This window comes from Grampus griseus (genome assembly GCF_964374135.1).
Source record: "Grampus griseus genome assembly, chromosome: 11".
Classification (NCBI taxonomy): Eukaryota; Metazoa; Chordata; class Mammalia; order Artiodactyla; family Delphinidae; genus Grampus; species Grampus griseus.
The window spans coordinates 27,398,694-27,421,765 of NC_139005.1; positions in this window are offsets into that span (position 1 = coordinate 27,398,694).

Consider the following 23,072-nt stretch of genomic DNA (forward strand, 5'->3'; position numbering starts at 1 on the left):
TCACTAGTAGTGAATTGAATTAGTAACCAAAACAACAACAAAAAACCTCCAAGCAAACAAAAACCAGGACTGTACAGCTTCACAGGGGAATTCTACCAAACATAAGACTTAATAGCTATTCTTTTCAAACTATTCCAAATAATTGCAGAGGATGAAACACTCCCAAATTCATTGTATGAAGACAACATTACTGTGATACCAAAACCAGACAAAGACACTACAGAAAAAGAAAATTACAGGCCAATATCTCTGATGAATATAGATGCAAAATTCCTGAACAAAATATTAGCAAACTGAATTCAACAATGTATTAAAATATTCATATACCTCGAACAATTAAGATTTATTCCAGGGATGGAAGGATGTTTCAATACCCAGAAATCAATGTGCTATGTCATCTTAACTAAACAAAGGATAAAAATCATATGGTTGCCTCAATAGATGCAGAAAAACCACTTGACAAAATTCAACATCCATTCATGTCAGAAACTTTTATCAATGTTGTTTTAGAGGGAAATATCTCAATATAGTAAAAGCCATATATGATAAATTCTTGGCTAACATCATACTCAGTGGTTAAAATCTGAAATCTTTTCCTCAACAATGAGGAATGAGACAAGAATACCTGCTCTTCCTACTTCCATTTAACATAATATTGGAAATCCTAGCTGCAGATATCAACAAGAAAAAGAAACAAAAGGCATCCAAAAGGAAGAAGTAAGACTGTCACTATTTGCAGAAGACATGATACTTTATGTTTAGAAAACTTAAAATTTCTGCCAAAAAAACAAATAGAACTAATAAGTATATTCAGTAAAGTTGTAGGATACAAAATTAAAATGCAGAAATCTGTTGCTTTTCTATACGCTAATAATGAATTACAGAAAGATAAAGCAACAAATAATCCCAATTAAAATAACATTCAAAAGAATAAAATTACCAGGAATAAACTTAACTAAGGAGGTGAAAGACCTATACTCTGAAAACTAAGAAACATTGATGAAGAAAATTGAAGATGACACAAAGAAATGGAGAGATATCCTGTGTTCATGGATTGGACGAATTAATATTGTTAAAATGTCCATACTACCCCAAGCAACCTACAGGTTTAATGCAATCCTAACAATATACCCATGACATTTTTCACAGAACTAGAACAAATAATCCTAAAATTTGTAAGGAACCACAAAAGACCCCAAATAGTCAAAGCAATCTTGAAAGAAAAGCTGACTGTCATTCTCCCTGACTTCAGACTGTACTACAAAGCTATAGTAATCAAAACTGCATGGTACTGGCACAAAAATAGACATATAGATCAATGGAACAGAATAGAGAGGCCAGAAATACACCCGTGCAGTAATGGTCAATTAATCTTAAATGAAGGAGGCAAGAACATACAAAAGGGAAAAGGCAGTCTCTTCATTAAATGGTACTGGGAAAATTGGCAAGCTACATGTAGAAGAATGAAATTAGAGTATTTTCTCACATTATAAACAATAATAAACTCATAATGGAGTAAAGTCCTAAATGTAAGACCAGAAACCATAAAACTCCTAGGAGAAAACATAGGCCGAACATTCTTTGACATTACCTGTTTTCTCAGGCAAAGGAAACAAAAGAAAAAATAAACAAATGGGGCATAATTAAATTTAAAAGCTTTTGCATAGCAAAAGGAAATCATCAACAAAATGGAAAGACAACCTATCAAATGGGAGAAAATATTTTCAAATATGACCAATAAGGGGTTAATATTTAAAATATATAAACAGAGCATACAACTCAATATCAAAAAAATCAAACAATATAATTAAAAAATGGACAGACCTGAATAGTCATTTTTCCAAAGAAGGCATACAGCTGGCCAACAGGCACAGGAAAAGATGCTCAACATCACTAATCATCTGGAAAATGCAAATCAAAACCACAATGAAATATGACCTCATACCTTTCAGAATGGCTATCATCAAAAAGACTATAAATAAGAAATGTTAGTGAGGATGTGGAGAAAAGGGTACCCTAGTACACTGTTAGTGGGAATGTATATTGGTATAGCCAAAACAGTATGGAGGTTCCTCAGAAACTAAAGTTAGAACTACCACTAGATCCAGTAATTCCACACCTGTGTACTTACTCAAAGAAAATGAAAACAGTAATTTGAAAAGATACATGTACCTCAATGTTCATAGCAGAATTAATTATAATAGCCAAGATATGGAAGGAACCCATGTGTCCAACAGATAAATGAATAAAGGAGATACAGTATGTATATTAAGTGGAATATTGCTAAACCATTAAAAAGAATAAAATTTTGCCATTTGTAACAATATGGATTGACCTGGAGGGTATTATGCTTAGTGAAGTAAGTCAGACAGAAAAGGACAAATACTGTTATCACTTATATGTGGAATCTAAAAAAAAAGAAATGAACAAATGAATATAACCATGCAGAAACAGACTCACTTATATAGAAAACAAACTACTGGTTACCAGTGGGGAGAGGGAAGTGGGGGGAAGGGCAAGAGAGGTGGAGGAGATTAAGAGGTACAAACTACTATGCATAAAATAAATGTTACAATATATTATACAGCACAGTTAATATATCCAATATTTTATTTTATACTGACTTCAATAAGAGTATAAGCTATAAAATTATTGAAGCACTATTGTACACCTGAACCTAACATAACATTGTAAATCAACTATTCTTCAAATTAAAAAAGAGTAGAGAATACATCAAATTTGTGAATAAATTTAAGTTAGGATGTGAAATTTTAAGTAGAATTTAACAAGCTGAAATTTTGAAGTAATAAATGAACATTTTAAATTTAGCTTCTAAAAATCATTTTTTGGTGAGGTGACAGCAACACTACAACTATAAAATTTAATATTTGTTATTTTAAACTTAGTGAGAAAAAATGTGATGTGATTACAATTTTTTTAATTTAAATTAAAACAATTTTAAATAGAGAATGCAACTTAGAATATATAAGAAATAGAATATATATTTTCAAAGTTTGATCAAAGAAATATTTTTCAAGCAAATTATTACATATCCAAAGCATATAAAACAATAAAAACATATACAAAGGGGCTTCCCTGGTGGTGCAGTGGTTAAGAAGCCGCCTGCCAATGCAGGGGACATGGGTTCGAGCCTTGGTCCGGGACGATTCCACATGCCACGGAGCAACTGAGCCCGTGCTCCACAACTGCTGAGCCTGTGCTCTAGAGCCTGCAAGTCACAACTACTGAGCCCACGAGCCTAGAGCCGGTGCTCCGCAACAAGAGAAGCCACCGCAATGAGAAGCCCGCGCACCACAACGAAGAGTAGCCTCCACTAGCTGCAACTAGAGAAAGCCTGCGCACAGCAAAGAAGACCCAACACAGCCAAAAAAATATATACAAGAATTCATATTTTCCTTGATTTATGATGAGGTTGCATCCTCATAAACCCATTGTAAGTTGAAAATATTGTAAGTTAAAAATATATTTAATACACCTAAACCTACAGAATATCATAGCTTAGCCTGGACTACTTTAAACATGCCCAGAACATTTACATTAGCCTACAGTTGGACAAAGTTATCTAACACAAAGTCTATTTTATAAGAAAGTGTTGACTATCTCATGTAATTTATCAGACACTTTACTGAAAATAAATATCAGAATGGTTGTATGGGTACAGAATGGTTGTAAGTGTACTGGTAGTTTACCCTCATGATTGCTTGGATAACTGGGAGCCATGGCTTACTGCTGCTGCCCAGCATCAAGGAAGAATTGTATCACATTTCGCTAGCATGGATAAAGATCAAAATTCGAAGAACAGTTTCCACTGAATGTGTATCGCTTTCACACCATCATAAAGTCAAAAAGTTAAGTTGAACCTTCATAAGTCAGGGACCATTTGTAAAAGGGAAGATTTATTACAGTGAAGCAAGTTGGTGATCCTCTTCTCTGCCTTCCTGAACCAACCCCCAAACTGCCCCTGAACCCCTTCCATGGAATTCTAAGTGTTTGTAATCCATAGCTCTAAGTCAAGATTGGAAAATGTGTTACATTTCACTGTCAGGCTATATCTTGAGTGCTTGAAGATAAACTCTAAGTAAATAAAACAAAAGTCTAGTTTGGAGGATAGCAAAATAAGGTTAACTGAAAATCATGTAATGAGGATTGGTTGATTAGTTGAAAGAAATGGGGACCTTTAGTAGAAAGGATAGGAGAGTGAACAGTGATATGATATTGATTTTTATGCATATGAGGGACTGTAATGTGGAAATGTTTCAGATAGCTCCAAATTTCTACTTAGAACAGCCTCTTTAAAGAATAATGATTCAAGTGAGAGAAAGATTTAAAAATATTCAAGGGCCATGACCATTGGTTCAGACCTTCCCTCCCCCCAACCCCCATGATTCTAGGTATGTCCTTTTCCAGATTACATAGTTTGGGATATATACAGGTAATGCTATACCTCATGGATGTATTAATTCTTACAGCATTTAAATACTTATTGGGTGCCTACAATATTCCAGATGCTATACTAAGTGGGGAAGATAATGAGGTGAATAAGACATCATCCTTTTCTTCAGTCTCATAGGGAAAACAGACATTTCCACAGAAAACTGCAATGAAATATGAAAAATGCTAAAGGGATATACAAATAAAGTAGTATGGGAAACAAAAATTAGGAAGCAAATAAGGCTTCTTGGGGGACTCAGCGAAGGTTTTAACATATTAAGCTGGTGATAAAAACTGAGTTTACCAAGTGATGAGGTGGGAAAATCTACCTCAGTGAAGTTAATGATGTGTGCAAAAGTGCTGAGGCATGAAATCACATGGAAGAGGTGGGAAACATTTAGCATTGCTGGAAATTAATGTGCCTGCAGTTGAGTGAGGTGGTAAGAATAGGAAGGTGCTCTGCAGGAAAACAGAGACAAGCCTTTGAATCTTTTGGGTGATAGACAGATATCTCATTTTTCAACCTACTCTATTTATGACAGACATCCTGGCTTGGTGTATGGAGGGGTGAGAAGAAATAGGACTACATGCTAAAAAAAAAAAAAACCCTGAATATTACCTTATTCCATACCATTAATCTATAAAAGGAATAGACTATTGCAATATAATCATTCAAAGACCAGCTTTGCTACGTTTTCCAATAACTTAGGAAATTTAATAAAAAGCTTATTTGTTGTTCTATGATGAATGAAAACTAACCTGGAATTGTCTCCAGTATAGCAGACTCACTTATGGTCAGATCAAATAAGGCTAAAGAAATATGAATAAAAGGAGATTCTAAATAAATACTGCCTTCTTTAAGTTTTCCCTTTCACTTATTCTCTGATGATGGAAACTAAAGGGTTGCAGTATTAGTGGATCAAGAACACTGAATACAATTTATAACCCCTAAATAAGAATAATCATTCTTAGCATTTTAACAAACTGCTATTTAACATACACATTCATGTTAAGTTTCAAAGAAAAACATTTATTTATGGATCAGAAAGAAATAAAAACATGTTTTAATTCTGAAGACTCTTCTGCCTTTTATTTCAAGACTAACTTCAATATCATAGGACTTTCAGTGGAATCACTGCAGTGTTACATTATTTTATATCCCACTCCAAAAAATACATGCCTACATTTTCTTTCTAACTTCTATTGGAATAGGAGAAATGTTTTAAAAAATCAGATTGATAAGCAACAATTTGCTTCAGTTTTTACTAACACAACTGACACAAGGAAAAGGAAATTAAATGTGAGATTGATTGTTGTCATGTGTCATTCTAGGCAGCACTTTGTGGTGTATCTTAAACCTCTACATAATGTCACCTCTATGAAATTTCATTTAATGTAACATCCTCAAACTTTTCACTTCATACCACTTTTATACAATTCATAAAGGAAAACAAAAAACTTTTAAAAAACATTATCCTTGATCTTCATAAAATTCTAGATGCACTCTACCTGCTCTCTGCACTAGTATGCAAATTGCCTTTCATTATGTATTATTAGGAAGTTGTGAATATGCTTTAAAATCATATACAGTGAAAATAAGAAAATAATGTAATTTTATATGACTTTATTTCAAAAAAGAAATACATTATCTGAAATATTTCACTTGAAAACATTAAAATTTAAAAATTTTAAATTTCATAAACAACCCAATCATTCTTAAGAATTATTTACAAATTATGGACAAGTTAATTGGGAATGCTGCATTTTCCATTTGACAAGATTCTACTCATGATTCAAAATATGTAAATAGTTTGCTTAAAAATCACTTCACTCACATCTTTCTTTACTCACACCTCTTGCTCTAGTCCCTTCACTCTCCATGCTCCCAATAGCATTTTTAAAAAATATACAAACCATGTTTATTGGGCACTTATTTTTTGTGCACTGAGAACTTTACATATTTTACTCTTATGCTCACACTTTAGTACTTCATTATACTACAGAACTAGGCTATAAAATAAGTTGTCACTTTCTCAAATTTACATTGATGTTGGCATTCAGGCACAAAAAATCTGACCCCATTTAATAACTACACAGTAATACCTCCTATATGTCTTTTTAAACAAAATATAGTACAATTTGTTTCATATCTATCTTTAACTATTGATATAATGTGAGCCTTTTAATTTATTTACCAATTCAGTTACTGAACAGGCATGTGTGTTAAGCACTGGGGATAAAATAGAAAATAAAACAAAAAATCGCACTTCTGTAACTCACCAAGTGTTAAGGGAAGCAAATGTGAAGAACAAAAAGTAAGAAGCGTGCTCTGGCAAACGTAAGTCTAGAACTGTAGAGGCACCCAGAGGAGCAATATGCTAGGAGTCAGGTAAGCCTTCCTGAGAAAAGTCATGCTAAAACAGAGTTTCGAAGAATGCTTAGGAGGTAGCTGAGTGAAGACAAGTGAGAAGTGAAATGACTGATATAACGCTATTGTATTTATTTAACTGAGGGCTGGGAAGTTAGACAAAACAATGATTTTTCTAGACTTGCTAGTAGGTAACTATGGTTGAAACACAGAGTATACAGTGCAAAATTGGAACAGATGAGGCTATGAAGAAAGTAGGAGACATGTGGAAAGGGCCTTGTGTGTAGGGAATGACATGATAACATTTGTACTTTAGAAAGACCACTCTAATTACAGCAAGAATTGATTGAGAATGGTTTGGGGACCACTCCAGATTAGCATGAAGGAATCCTGTTAGGAGGCCATTGCAGTGAACCAGGAAGAGATGATGGTCGCCTAAATTGAGGTAGCTACATCAAGGATGGATAGAATGGGTAAATAAGATAGATGTAAAGGATGACTTTGAAATGATAACCTTTGGTGGATGAATGAATTTGGAGGCTGATAGACAACAAAGATATAATGAGACATCCAGACTTCTGTCATGTACAATTTACCACGTACATTTACCATCAACACCAAAGTGCTGATTCTAATTACCAAGATACAGGATGCTAAAGAATGAACAGTTTGGAAGAAAAATAACTGAGTGAAGAAGTCAAGCAGGTATTTGGGTATATTATTGTGAAAATTTGGAGAAAAGTTTAAAGAGAAATCTCCTTTAGGATAAGAATCTTTCCTTTTTAAGGTTTTTAACTAAATGTATTTGGCATACAATGATTGGGCACTCAATTAATATTTGTTAAATGAGTGAATAAGCATTTTTTTTAGCATTACATATTTTGCTTTGGTAGATAAGGGAAATTTTAGAAAATTATATCAATTAATATTTCTCAAGGTTAAAAGTAGATTTTTAAGAGTCATGCAGTGATATCAAAGTGATCTAGGGTGAATTGTGTAAGGAAGCAAAAGTTTTGATTCCATGCATGTGCCAGTCATTCTCTCCCTTCTTTATTGTGTTCCAATTGTTCACCTCACTTCCAATACTGCCATGTGTCTGAGTTTTCTCCAGAGGCTGAGCCATAGTAATCAGATGTAGAGTAGATAAGTAAATGAATAAACAGCCTGATTTTAAAAAAAAAAGAACGAAATTGTTAAAACCCTAAAGTAGCACAGACTTTTTTAGAATTGGAAGATTTTTAAACTGGCCATACACATATTCACACACCAAGTTAAAATCAACTCTAGATTGATATACTGCCTTTGTTTATTTAGTTATCAAATGTTACACTGTATTCAACAAATGGAAAATATTTTTTAATGTGATTAAGATTGTTTTACTGTTGAGATGGCATATACGTATGTATGCCTGCATGCCTGCATGCACTAGACTCTATACACATAGTATAGACACAGTGTTGAACAAAACTGGACATTGTCCCTGGCCTCATGGAGCTTGGAATAACTATTAATTAAAGAATTACCCAAAGGAACGTATACACACAGTTGTGCTTTAAAGAAGCAGCACATAGTCATAGGAAAATATATTTTGGTGGGAGCTATTGTTACTGACCAGGGTTCTTGACCTTCCCCAATCAATAGAAATTGACTAGAGGCCAGACAAGAAATTCAGGCAAGGCTTTACTGGAGCCCCTGCTGCAGCAGGGGGGAGCAAGAACAAATCGGTTCCCTTGCTTGCTCACTCCCTGAGGAGCAAGCTTGTTCCTTATATGGGGTGAGGGAAGGGGTGTGTCCGGGGGTCAGACTGGAGGAGTGGCTTAGGTGTTTTACCCACCCCTTAGGTGATATTGTGTGCAGGGGGCATGTTCAGTACCCTGCTTTTGCTCCTGACTCGCTGTTTTTGCTCCAGGTCTTCAAAGTCGTCAGTTTGGTTTTTTGGTCTCTTTGTATCTTTTAGGTCCAGAATTTGCCACAACTGTGCATGGATGCAGTTATTTTTAGTCCCATACAGTTTCTTTGTACTTTGTTGCTCAAGGAGAGGTGTGTCCAGGTGCAAGTATTACAGCACTGCAGCAAAGGGTCCCAGGTTTAAACCTGTCTCATTATGATTGAGAAAGAAAAGTTGACCACTTGCTTTACCATCATTATGATTAAGCATGAATATCAAAGATTAAAGTAAGAAAAGATTTGGCATCTTGAAATAAACCATACACACACACATACACACACACACACACACACACACACACAGAACACTTATCTACTATTGGTTTCTGAAATAAATGAAACCTTGATTTCCTTTGCAGCAAGTTCCTCACTTCCTAATAAAAACAACTTCATCACTGTCTTTTTCATCATTAACATCTATGGAAATATTGACCCTTGCAGACATGATAATTATGTTACAAACTTGACCTCTGGGGAACAATGAGAATAATTAACAAACTAAATTTTTTTCTTTAAATACTAACCATATTTTACATATGAAGTCCAGTTTTTCCAAAGGTTGGACTCTTGCAAGCACTACAAGTAAAACTACTTTTATTCATATGCATATTAGTCTCTGAGTCTTCTTTTGATATGATCTGATCAGAAATGTCAAGGAAGTCTTCCTGCCTCAGAGATGATTAAACAGATCTGAAAGATAAACTATATTTAACTAGAAAAACGGAGTTGATATACAAAGGCAGTACATCAAGCTAGAGTTTATTTTAGCTTGGTGTATTAATATGTGAGTGGCCAGGCTAAGACACTGAAGTTATGATTTAAATAGGACTTGACATTTTAATACCTGAAAATGTAATACTTCTAATATCTGAAAATTATCAGAAAGCTAGGGATCTGCAAGAGATATCATCTGGAAAGAAGAAATGGACATTTAACTTAATATATTTGAAAGCAAGTATGAGAAATTTTGTAAAAGTTTTGCTGATTGTATATTACAGAGTTTAGCTCTTACAAGAAGCCAATTTCACAAAAACAAAAACTTCTAAATCTGATAGTGAGATTTTCTTCACCCTATACATATATATATGTTTATGTAGATGTTCAACCCTTTAATATATATAATACATGTAGATATATGTATATAAATATATAATGTACATATATAAGTAAGTAAAAAGATATACAGTAATATAATATATAACATATGTATATAGGTATGGCTTTGCAGGCAAAGGTGTGACATTTTATTATTGGTGCACAAGAGTAATGAAAATTGTAATTCTATTCATTTTTTTAAAAGCTTGTGAAAATCTAATTTGCTACAATAACAATATGAACAGATTAGAAAGTGGCTATGAAATTTACTAATTGCAAAATGGGGCAGTCATGGTGACCGTTACACAGCAAATTGTATACATTTATTTAAAATGGGGAGAGACCTTCAAGATGGCAGAGAAGTAGGATGTGGAGATCAACTTCCTCCCCACAAATACATCAGAAATACATCTACATGTGGAACAACTCCTACAGAACACCTATTGAAGGCTGGCAGAAGACCTCAGACTTCCCAAAAGGCAAGAAACTCCCCACATACCTGGGTAGGGCAAAAGAAAAAAGAAAAAACAGAGGTAAAAGAATAGGGTCAGGACCTGCACCTCTGGGAGGGAGCTGTGAAGGAGAAAGTGTTTCCACACACTAGGAAACCCCTTCACTGGTAGAGACGGAGGTGGCTGGGCAGAAGCTTCAGAGCCTCAGAGGAGAGCACAGCAACAGGGGTGCAAAGGGCAAAGTGGAGAGTTTCCTGAACAGAGGATCAGTGCTGGCCAGCACTCACCAGCCCGAGAGGCTTGTATGCTCACCTGCCAGGACAGGTGAGGGCTGGGAGCTAAGGCTCGGGCTTTGGAGATCAGATCCCAGGGAGAGGACTGGGGATGGCTGTGTGAACACAGCCTGAAGGGGGCTACTATGACACAGCTAGCTAGGAGAGAGTCCAGGAAAATGTCTGGAACGGCATAAAGGCAAGAGACCATTGTTTTGGGGTGCACGAGGAGGGGGGAATCAGAGCACTGCATAAACGAGCTTCAGAGATGGGCGTGAGCCACTGCTATCAGTGTGAACACCAGAGATAGGCATGAGATGTTAAGGCTGCTGCTGTAGCCAACAAGAAGCCTTTGTGCAAGCAGAGGTCACTATCTACAACTCCCCTCCCAGAAGCCTGTGCAGCCCGCCACTGCCAGGGTCCCATGATCCAGGGACAACTTCCCCGGGAGAACACACGGTGCACCTCAGGCTACTGCAATATCATGCCGGCTACTACCACCGCAGGCTTGCCATGCGTTCGGTACGCCTCCCTACCCCTGAGGGAGCCAGAGCCCCCTAATCAGTTGCTACTTTAGCCCCATTCTGTCTAAGCAAAGAGATGACGCCCTCAGGTGACCTACACAGAGAGGCAGGCCCAAATCCAAAGCTGAACACCATGAACTGTGCAAACAAAGAAGAGAAATGGAAATCTCTCCCAACAGCCTCAGGAGCAGCAGATTAAATCTCCACAATCAACTTGATGTACCCTGCACCTATGGAATCCCTGAATAGACAACAACTCGTCCCATAATTGAGGCAGTGGTATTTGTGTGATTTTGTCTGTATAGCTTTGTTTTTACCATTTGTCCTAGAGTTCTGTCTGTCCATCTATCTTTTTTTTTTTTTTTTTTTTTTAGTATAGTTTTTTAACACTTGTCATTGGTGGATTGGTTTTTTGGTTTGGTTGCTCTCTTCTTTCTTTCTTTCTTTTTTTAAATTACTTTTTACTTTTTAATTATAATAACTTTATTTTATTTCATTCATTCATTCATTCTTTCTTTCTTTCTTTCTTTCTTTCTTTCTTTTTCTCTCCCTTTTCTTCTGAGCCATGTGGCTGAAAGGGTCTTCATGCTCCAGCCAGGAGTCAGGCCTGTGTCTCTAAAGTGGGAGACCTGAGATCAGGACATTGGTCCATGAGAGACCTCATGGCTCCACACAATATCAAATGGGGAAAGCTCTCCCAGAGATCTCCATTACAATGCTAAGACCCAGCTCCACTCAAGAACAACCAAGCTACATCGATGGACGCCCTATGCCAAACAGCAAGCAAAACAGGTATACAACCCCACCCACTAGCAGAGAGGCTGCCTAAAATCATAATAAGGTAACAGACACGCCGAAACACACCACCGGATGTAGTTCTGCACGCCAGAAAGACAAGATTCAGCCTCATCCACAAGAACACAGGCACCAATCCCTTCCACCAGGAAGCCTACACAACCCACTGAAACAACCTTACTCACTGGGGGAAGACAGCAAAACCAAGGGGAACTATGAACAAACAAACTGAACAAAGGAGATGCCAAAAACAGTAAGTTAAGCAAAATGAGATGACAGAGAAACACAAAGCAGATGAAGGGGCTGGTAAAAACCCACCAGAACAAACAAATGAAGATGAAATAGGCATTCTACCTGAAAAAGGATTCAGAGTAATGTAGTAAACATGATCTAAAATCTTGGAAATAGAATGAAGAAAATACAAGAAACTTTTAACAAGATATAGAAGAACTAAGGAGCAAACAAACAATGATGAACAACACAATAAATGAAATTAAAATTTCTCTAAAAGCAATCAATAGCAGAATAACTGAGGCACAAAAATGGATAAGTGACTTGGAAGATAAAATAGTGGAAATAAATATGGCAGAACAAAATAAAGAAAAAAGAATGAAAAGAATTGAGGACAGTATCAGAGACCTTTGGGACAACATTAAAAACACCAACATTCAAATTATAAGGCTTCCCAGGGAGATCAGTTAGGTGGTTTGTGACCACCTAGAGCAGTGGGATAGGGAGGGTCAAAGGAAGGGAGATGCAAGAGGGAAGAGACATGGGAACATATGTATATGTATAACTGATTCACTTTGTTTTAAAGCAGAAACTAACGCACAATTGTAAAGCAATTGTACTCCAATAAAGATGTTAAATATATATATGGCTTCCAGAAGAAGAAGAGAAAAGGAAAGGGACTGAGAAAATATTTGAAGAGATTATAATTGAAAACTTCCCTAATATGGGAAAGGAAATAGTCAATCAAGCTCAGGAAGCACAGAGGGTCCCATACGGGATAATTCCAAGGAGAAACACGCCAAGACATATATTAATCAAACTGTCAAAAATTAAATACAAAGAAAAATATTAAAAGTAACAAGGGAAAAATAACAAATAACATACAATGGAATCCCCATAAGGTTAACAGCTGATCTTTCAGCAGAAACTCTGCAAGCCAGAAGGGAGTGACAGGACATATTTAAAGGGATGCAAGGCAAAAACCTACATCCAAGATGACTCTCCACAGCAAGGATCTCATTCAGATTCAATGGAGAATTTAAAACATTTACAGATAAGCAAAAGCTAAGAGAATTCAGCACCACAAAACCAGCTTTACAACAAAAGCAAAAGGAACTTCTCTAGGTAGGAAACACAAGAGAAGGAAAAGACCTACAATAACAAACCCAAAACAATTAAAAAATGGTAATGGGAACATACATATTGATAACAACCTTAAATGTGAATGGATTAAATGCTCCCATCAAAAGACACAGACTGACTGAATGGATACAAAAACAAGACCCACATATATGCTGTCTACAAGAGACCCACTTCAGATCTAGGGACACATAAAGACTGAAAGTGAGGGGCTAGAAAAAGATATTCCAGGCAAATGGAAATCAAAAGAAAGCTGGAGTAGCAATTCTCATATCAGACAAAATAGACTTTAAAATAAAGACTATTACAAGAGACAAAGAAAGACACTACATAATGGTCAAGGGACAAATCAAAGAAGAAGAGAGAACACTTGTAAATATTGATGCAACCAACATAGGGGCACCTCAATGCATAAGGCACATGTTAACAGCCATACAAGGGAAATGTGACAGTAACACAATCATAGTAGGGGACTTTAACACCTCACTTTCACCAATGGACAGATCATCCAAAATGAAAATAAGTAGGAAACACAAGCTTTAAATGATACATTAAACAAGATGGGCTTAAGGGATATTTATAGAACATCCATCCAAAAACAACAGAATATATTTTCTTCTCAAGTGCTCATGGAACATTCTCCAGGATAGATCATAATTTGGGTCACAAATCAAGCCTTGGTAAATTTAAGAATATTCAAATCATCACAAGTATCTTTTCTGACCACAATGTTATGAGTCTAGATATCAATTACATGAAAAAAATCTGTAAAAAATACAAACACATGGTGATTAAAGAATACACTAGGAAATAACGAAGAGATCCCTAAAGAAATCAAAGAGCAAATCAAAAAATACCTAGAAACAAATGACAATGAAAACACGATGACACAAAACCTATGGGATGCAGCAAAAGCAATTTTAAGAGGGAAGTTTAGAGTAATACAATCCTATCTCAAGAAACAAGAAACAACTCAAATAAACAAACTAACCTTACACCTAAAGCAATTAGAGAAAGAAGAACAAAAACCCCAAAGTCAGCTGACGGAAAGAAATCATAAAGATCAGACAGAAATAAATGAAAAAGAATTGAAAGAAAAAATAGCAAAGATAAATAAAATTAAAAGTAGGTTCTTTGAGAAAATAAACAAAATTGATAAACCTGTACCCAGACTCATCAAGAAAAAAAGGGAAGAGGCTCAAATTAACAGAATTAGAAATGAAAAAGGAGAAGAAATAACTGACACTGCAGAAATACAAAGGATCATGAGAGATTACAACAAGCAACTATAGGCCAATAAAATGGACAAACTGGAAGAAATGAACAAATTCTTAGAAAAGCACAACCTTCTGAGAGTGAACCAGAAAGAAATATAAACAGACCAATCACAAACACTGAAATTGAGACTGTGATAAAAAATCTTCAAACAAACAAAAGCCCAGGACCATATGGCTTCACAGGCAAATTGTATCAAACATTTAGAGAAGAGCTAACACCTATCATTTTCAAACTCTTCCAAAATATAGCAGAGGGTGGAACACTCCCAAACTCATTATACAAGACCAATAGCACCCTGATACCAAAACCAGACAAAGATATCACAAAGAAAGAAAACTACAGGCCAATATCATTGCTGAACATATATGCAAAAATCCTCAACATTTTACTAGCAAACAGAATCCGACAGCACATTGAAAGGATCATACACCATGATCAAGTGGGGTTTATCCCAGGAATGCAAGGATTCTTCAATATATGCAAATCAATCAATGTGATAAATATATTAACAAACTGAAGGAGAAAACCCATATCATCATCTCAATAGATGCAGAAAAATCTTTTGAAAAATTCAACACCCATTTATGAAATATACTCTCCTAAAAAGTAGGCAAAGAGGAAACTTACTTCAACATTATAAAGGTCATATAGGACAAAACCACAGCGAACATCATTCTCAATGATGAAAAACTGAAACCATTTACACTAAGATCAGGAACAAGACAAGTTTGCCCACTCTCATCACTGTTATTCAACATAGCTGTAGAAGTTTTAGCCACAACAATCATAGAAAAAAAGTAAATAAAAGGAATCCAAATCAGAAAAGAAGAAGCAAAGCTGTTACTTTTTGCAGAGGACATGATAGTATACATACAAAATCCTAAAGATGCTACCAGAAAACTACTACAACTAATCAATGAGTTTGGTAAAATTGCAGGATACAAAATTAATGCACAGAAATCTTTTGTATTCATATACACTAATGATGAAAAATCTGAAAGAGAAATTAAGAAAACACTCCCATTTACCACTGCAACAATAAGAGCAAAATACCTAGGAATAAACCTACCTTAGAAGACAAAAGACCTGTATGCAGAACACTGTAAGAAACTAATGAAAGAAATTAAAGATGATACAAACAGACGGAGAGATATACCATGTTCTTGGATTGGAAGAATCAACATTGTGAAAATGACTGTACTACCCAAAGCAATCTACAGATTCAATGCAATCGCCATCAAACTGCCAATGGCATTTTTCACAGAACTAGAACAAAAAATTTCACAATTTATATGGAAACACAAAAGACCCCGAAGAGCTAAAGCAATCTGGGGAAAGAAAAATGGAGCTGGAAGAAACAGACTCTTGGTCTTCAGACTATACTACAGAGCTACAGTAATCAAGACAGTATGATTCTGGCACAAAAACAGAAAGATAGATCAATGGAACAGGATAGAAAGCCCAGAGATATACCCACGTACATATGGTCACCTTATCTTTGATAAAGAGGCAAGAATATACAATGGAGAAAAGATAGCCTCTTCAATAAGTGGTTTTGGGAAATCTGGACAGCTACATGTAAAAGAATGAGATTAGAACACTTCCTAACACCATACACAAAAATAAACTCAAAATGGATTAAAGACCTAAATGTAAGGCCAGACACTATAAAACTCTTAGAGGAAAACATAGGCAGAACGCTCTATGACATAAATCACAGCAAGGTCCTTTTTGACCCACCTGCTAGAGAAATGGAAATAAAAACAAAAATAAACAAATGGGACCTAATGAAACTTCAAAGCTTTTGCACAGCAAAGGAAACCATAAACAAGACTAAAAGACAGCCCTCAGAATGGGAGAAAATATTTGCAAATAAAGTAACTGACAAAGGATTATTCTCCAAGATTTACAAGCAGCTCATGCAGCTCAATATCAAAAAACAACCCAATCCAAAAATGGGCAGAAGACATAAATAAACATTTCTCCAAAGAAGATATACAGATTGCTAACAAACACATGAAAGAATCCTCAACATTATTAATCATTAGAGAAATGCAAATCAAAACTACAATGAGATATCATCTCACACCAGTCAGAATGGCCATCATCAAAAAATCTAGAAACAATAAATACTGGAGAGGGTGTGGAGAAAAGGGAACGCTCTTGCAATGTTGGTTGGAATGTAAATTGGTACAGACACTATGGAGAACAGTATGGAGGTTCCTTAAAAAACTAAATATAGAACTACCATACAACACAGCAATCCCACTACTGGGCATATACCCAAAGAAAACCATAATTCAAAAAGAGTCATGTACCAAAATGTTCATTGCAGCTCTATTTACAATAGCCAGGACATAGAAGCAACCTAAGTGTCCATCAACAGATGAATGGATAAAGAAGATGTGGCACACATATACAGTGGAATATTACTCAGCCATAAAAAGGAACGAAACTGAGTTATTTGTAGTGAGGTGGATTGACCTAGAGACTTTCATACAGAGTCAAGTAAGTCAGAAATAGAAAAACAAATACCATATACTAACACATATATATAGAATCTAAAAAACAAACAAACAAAAAGCCTCTAAAGAACATAAGGGCAGGACTGGAATAAAGATGCAGATGTAATGAATGGACTTGAGGACACCGGGAAAGGGAAGAGTAAGCTGGGATGAAGTGAGAGATTGGCATGGACTTATATATACTACCAAATGAAAAATAGATAGCTAGTGGGAAGTGGCCGCGTAGCACAGGGAGATCAGCTTGGTGCTTTGTGACCACCTTCAAGTGTGGGATAGGGAGCATGGGAGGGAGACACATGAGGGAGGTGATATGGGGATATATGTATATATGATTCACTTTGTTATAAATGGAAAGAAATACACCATTGTAAAGCAATTATACTCCAACAAAAATGTTTAAAAAAATTTTAAAGCTTGTGCTTCCTTGTTTTTTTTCAATTTGGATGATCTGTTCATTGGTGAAAGTGGGATGTTAAAGTCCCCTACTATTATTGTGTTACTGTCGATTTCCCCTTTTATGGCTGTTAGCATTTGTCTTATGTAGTAATGTGCTGCTATGTTGGGTGCATAAATATTTACAATTGTTATATCTTCTTGTATTGATCAGTTGATCATTATGTAGTATCCTTCTTTTCTCTTGGAATAGTCTTTATCTTAAAGTCTATTTTTTCTGATATGAGAATTGCTTACCCTGCTCTCTTTTGACTTCTATTTGCATGGAATATATTTTTCTATCCCCTCACTTTCAGTCTATATGTGTCACTAGATCTGAAGTGGGTCTCTTGTAGACAGCATATATGTGGGTCTTGTTTTTGTATCCATTCAGCCAGTCTGTGTCTTTTGGTTGGAGCATTTAGTCCATTTACATTTAAGGTAATTATGGATATGTATGTTACTATTACCATTTTCTTAATTGTTTTCTGTTCATTTTTGTAGGTCTTCTCTGTCTCTTGTGTTTTCTGCCTAGAGAATTTCCTTTAGCATTTGTTGTAAAGCTTGTTTTGTGGTGCTGAATTTTCTTAGCTTTTGCTTGTCTGTAAAGGTTTTAATTTTTCTGTGAAATCTGAATGAGATCCTTGCTGGGTAAAATAATCTTGGTGTAGGATTTTCCCTTTCATCACTTTAAATATGTCCTGCCACTCCCTTCTGGCTTGTGGTGTTTCTGCTGAGAAATCAACTGTTAATCTTATCAGATTCCCTTGTATGTTATTTGTTGCTTTTCCCTTGCACCTTTTAATATTTTTTTCTTGTATTTAATTTTTGATAGTTTGATTAGTATGTCTTGACATGTTTCTACTTGGATTTACCCTGTATGGGACTCTTTGTGCTTCCTGCACTTGATTGACTATTTCCTTTCCTATATTAAGGACGTTTTCAGCAACAATCTCTTCAAGTAATTTCTCAATCCCTTTCTTTTTCTCTTCTTTTTCTGGGACCCCTATAATTCCAACGTTCGTGTGTTTAATTTTATTCCAGAGGTCTCTGAGAGTGTCCTCAATTCTTTTCATGCTTTTTTCTTTATTCTGCTCTGCTGTAGTTATTTCCACTATTTTATCTTCCAGGTCACTTATCTGTTCTTCTTCCTCAATTGTTCTGCTATTGATTCCTTCTATAGAATTTTTAATCACATTTATTTTGCTGTTCTTCATTGTTTATTTGCTCTTTAGTTCTTCTATGTCCTTGTTAAACGTTTCTTGTATTTTCTGCATTCTCTTTCCAAGGTTTTTGATCATCTTTACTATCATTATTCTGAATTATTTTTCAGATAGACTGCCTATAACCTCTTCATTTTTTTTATTCTGGTGTGTTTTTACTTTACTACTTCATCTGCTGTGTATTCCTCTGTCTTCTCATTTTGCTCAACTTACTGCATTTGGGGTCTCCTTTTTTCAGGTTGCATGTTCGTAGTTCCCCTTGGTTTTGCTGTCTCCCCACCCCAGGGGGTAAGTTTGGTTCAGTGGGTTGTGTAGGGTTCCTAGTGGAGGGGACTGGTGCCTGTGTTCTGATGGGTGGGGTTGGATCTTGTCTTTCTGGTGTGAAGGACTGCAACCTGTGGTGTGTTTTGGAGTGTCTGTGACCTTATTATGATTTTAGACAGCCTCTCTTCTTATGGGTGTGGTTGTGTTCCTGTCTTGCTAATTTTTTGGCATAGGGTGTCCATCACTGTATGTTGCTGATTTTTGAGTTGAGCTAGGTCTTAGCATTGAGATGCAGATCTCTGAGAGAGCTTTCACTCTTTGATATTATGTGGGGCTGGGAGATATCTGGTGGACCAATGTCCTGAATTCAGCTCTCCCACCTATGAGGCTCACTCCTGATACCCAGCCAGAGCACCAAAACCTTGTCAGCCACATGTCTCAGAAGAAAAGGGAGAAAAAAGAGAAAGAATGAAAAAAAAAATAAAATAAAGTTTTTAAAATAAAATTTTTTTAATTATTAAAAATAAAAAAGAACAAAATAAAAGAAAGAAAGAAGAGAGCAATCAAAGCAATAAACAAATCTACCAATGATAAGAAGCTTTAAAAAAAAAAAAGAAAAACAAATTTTCTGAAAAACCTAGGGGCAGGACAGTCATAATGACACAGACATAGAGATTGGAGTTGAGGACATGGAGGGGGGACAGGTAAACTGCGATGAAGTGAGAGACTGACATGGACATATAAACACTACCAAATGTACAATAGATAGTGGGAAGCAGCTACATAGTATAGTACAGTGCTTTGTGATCACCTAGAGAGTTGGGATAGGGAGAATGGGAGGGATACACAAGAAGGAGGGGATATGGGGATATACGTATATGTATAGCTGATTCACTTGTTATACAGCAGAAACTAACACACCATTGTATAGCAATTTTACCTCAATAAAAACTGTTAAAAAATACCTATACTAAAAAGAAAAAAAAAAAAAGACAGACCCCTAGGGCAAATGATAAAAGCAAGCTCTATAGACAAAATCAACCAAAGAAGCATACACATACACACTCACAAAAAGAGAAAAAGGAAAAAAAATTATATATATATATATATGAAGAGAACTATCAAATCAATAAACCAATCTACCAGTGATAATAATCTTTAAATACTAAACTAAGATAAACATAAAACCAGAAACATATTGATTCAGAAAGCAAACCCCAAGTCTACAGTTTTTCCCAACATCCACTGCCTCAATTTTGGGATGATTCATTGTCTATTCAGGTATTCCACAGATGTTGGGTACATCGAGTTAATTGTGGAGATTTAATCCACTGCTCCTGAGGCTGCTGGGAGAAATTTCCCTTTCTCTTCTTTGTTCGCACAGCTGCTTGAGTTCAGCTTTGGATATGGCCCCACCTCTGCGTGTAGGTCACCTGAGATTGTCTTTTCCCCCGCCCAGACAGGACAGGGTTAAAATAGCATCTGATTAGGGGGCTCTGGCTCACTCAGGCCTGGGGAGGGAGGGGTACAATATGCGGGGCAATTCTGTGGTGGCAGAGGCTGGCGTGATGTTGCAACAGCCTGAGGCATGCCATGTGTTCTCCCAGGGCAGTTGTCCCTGGATCATGGGACCCTGGCAGTGGTCAGCTGCACAGGTTCCTGGGAGGGGAGGTGTGGATAGTGACCTGTGCTTGCACACAGGCTTCTTGTTGGTTGCAGCAGCAACCTTAGTATTTCATGCTTGTCCCTGGTGTCCGCGCTGATAGCCACAGCTCATGCCCGTCTCTGGAGCTCGTTTAGGCAGTGTTCTGAATCGCCTGTCCTCACGAACCCCAAAACAATGGTCTCTTGCCTCTTAGGCAGTTCCAGCCTTTTTCCCGGACTCCCTCCTGGCTAGCTGTGGTGCACTAGCCCCCTTCAGGCTGTATTCACACACAGCCAACTCCAGTCCTCTTCTTGGGATCTGACCTCTGAAGCCTAAGCCTCCGCTCCCAGGCCCCACACACCCCAGTGGGTGAGCAGACAAGCCTCTCAGGCTGCTGAGTACTGGTTGTCACCGATCTTCTGTGTGGGAATCTCTCCACTTTTCCCCCTGCATCCCTGATGCTGCACTCTCCTTGGTGGCTCCAAAGCTTCTGTCCCGCCCATCCCCCCGTCTCCACCAGTGGAGAGGTCTCCTCATGTTTGGCAACTTTTCCTCCTTCACAACTCCCTCCCAGAGGTGCAGGTCCTGTCCCTATTCTTTTGTCTCTGTTTTTCCTTTTGTTCTACCGAGGTACATGGGGAGTTTCTTGCCTTTTGGGAAGTCTGAGGTCTTCTGTCAGCATTCAGTAGGTGCTCTGTAGGAGTTGTTCCCATGTAGACGTATTTTTGATGTATTTGTGGGGAGGAAGATGATCTCCACGTCTTACTCCTCCGCCATCTTGAAGGTCCCTAGAAATGATTGTTGCCTTTCCAAATATCAAATAATAGTACTTATGTCAGCAATTAAAAATTCCTAGAACTTTTATTATATACAATGCTCTAGAAAAGCCCATCTTTTAAAGTAGTGGTATATGATAAATGAGTTCAGTATCTTCCCCAGAGTGTATGTAGTTGAAAGTATAATTTATTCATGAATGACAACGCAATTATCTGTGGAAACATGGAAGTGCTAAAATTAAGAACATTCAAGATATAAACAAGGAAAAATGAAAGCACAGGAGAAACCAAATGAGTGTATTGTTCAAAACATAATTTATGTGCAAACTTTCAAAATATCCTTTTTAAGAGAGATGAATGGTTTAATTGTATTTGCAGGACTCTACTTAGGTATTCAGAGAAGATTTATTAAAGTCAGCTCTCATTCCCATTCTTTTCTGGTCTGCCTCTTGTTTCTTCAACTAAAAATAAGCTAAAGTTCTAAATCTCTAAAATATTCTACCCTGCTCTCTCCCTAAGCTTCCACACTCCATACATACAGCATTGAAAGAATATTTTACCTATATACATTTGCTCCAATTTCTAATCATAAATAATTAACCTCCTGTAGTCTAATTTCTGCCCTCACAGTCTGCTTTAATTACTCTTTGAAAGTCACCAAGGATATTTTAGTTAATGCAACAAGTTGTTTCTTGCAACACTGTTTTTTAAAGACCATACCTCACATATTCAATCCTTCTCCCTTGATTTTTCATCATGCAACACACTTCTGAATCTCTTTCTACCTAATTGTCTTCTCTGTCATTGTTTCCTCCCCCTATCACCAATCAAATTGACAACACTGTTAGTGAAATTATTTAATTCTGATATAAAGTTAACTAATTGGCACTCTCATACATTTATGTTTCCAAGGAGAAAAATAATGCTGCAGACAACTTGGCAACTGAATTAGAAGACGATAGCAATTCATTCCCTTCAGTCAGTAATATTATTACTGGAAGTATATTTTAAATCAATAATTATACCTACAAAATACTAATTTTTGTTATGTATAATTTTGAAAAATTAGAAATAAATACTCAGAAAGAGGAATGATTTAGAAATTTGTAGGATTTATATGTAATGGAATATTGTCATTAAAATGTTTGTGAAGGGGCTTCCCTGGTGGTGCAGTGGTTGAGAGTCCATCTGCCGATACAGGGGACACGGGGTTGTGCCCCGGTCTGGGAAGATCCTACATGCTGCGGAGTGGCTGGGCCCGTGAGCCATGGCCGCTGAGCCTGCGCGTCCGGAGCCTGTGCTCCGCAACAGGAGAGACCACAACAGTGAGAGGCCTGCGTACCACACACACAAAAAAACATGTTTTTGAAGAATGTTTACACAAGTATAAGGACATGAAAACTGTTTAAAATATATAATGTACAAGGCAGAGAACTGACTTTTTCACACACAATTATCACTTCTATAAATATATATATATATATATATATATATATATCTGAATGGAAAAATACTTCAAAATTTAAGAACTGATCATTTTTGAATAGGGGCCCTGAGAATCATTAAGTTCCTGTTCATGTTTAGACATATTTTCCTAAATTTTCTACATTGTTTATATTAGTTCTATGATCTTACCAATAAATAAAGAAATGG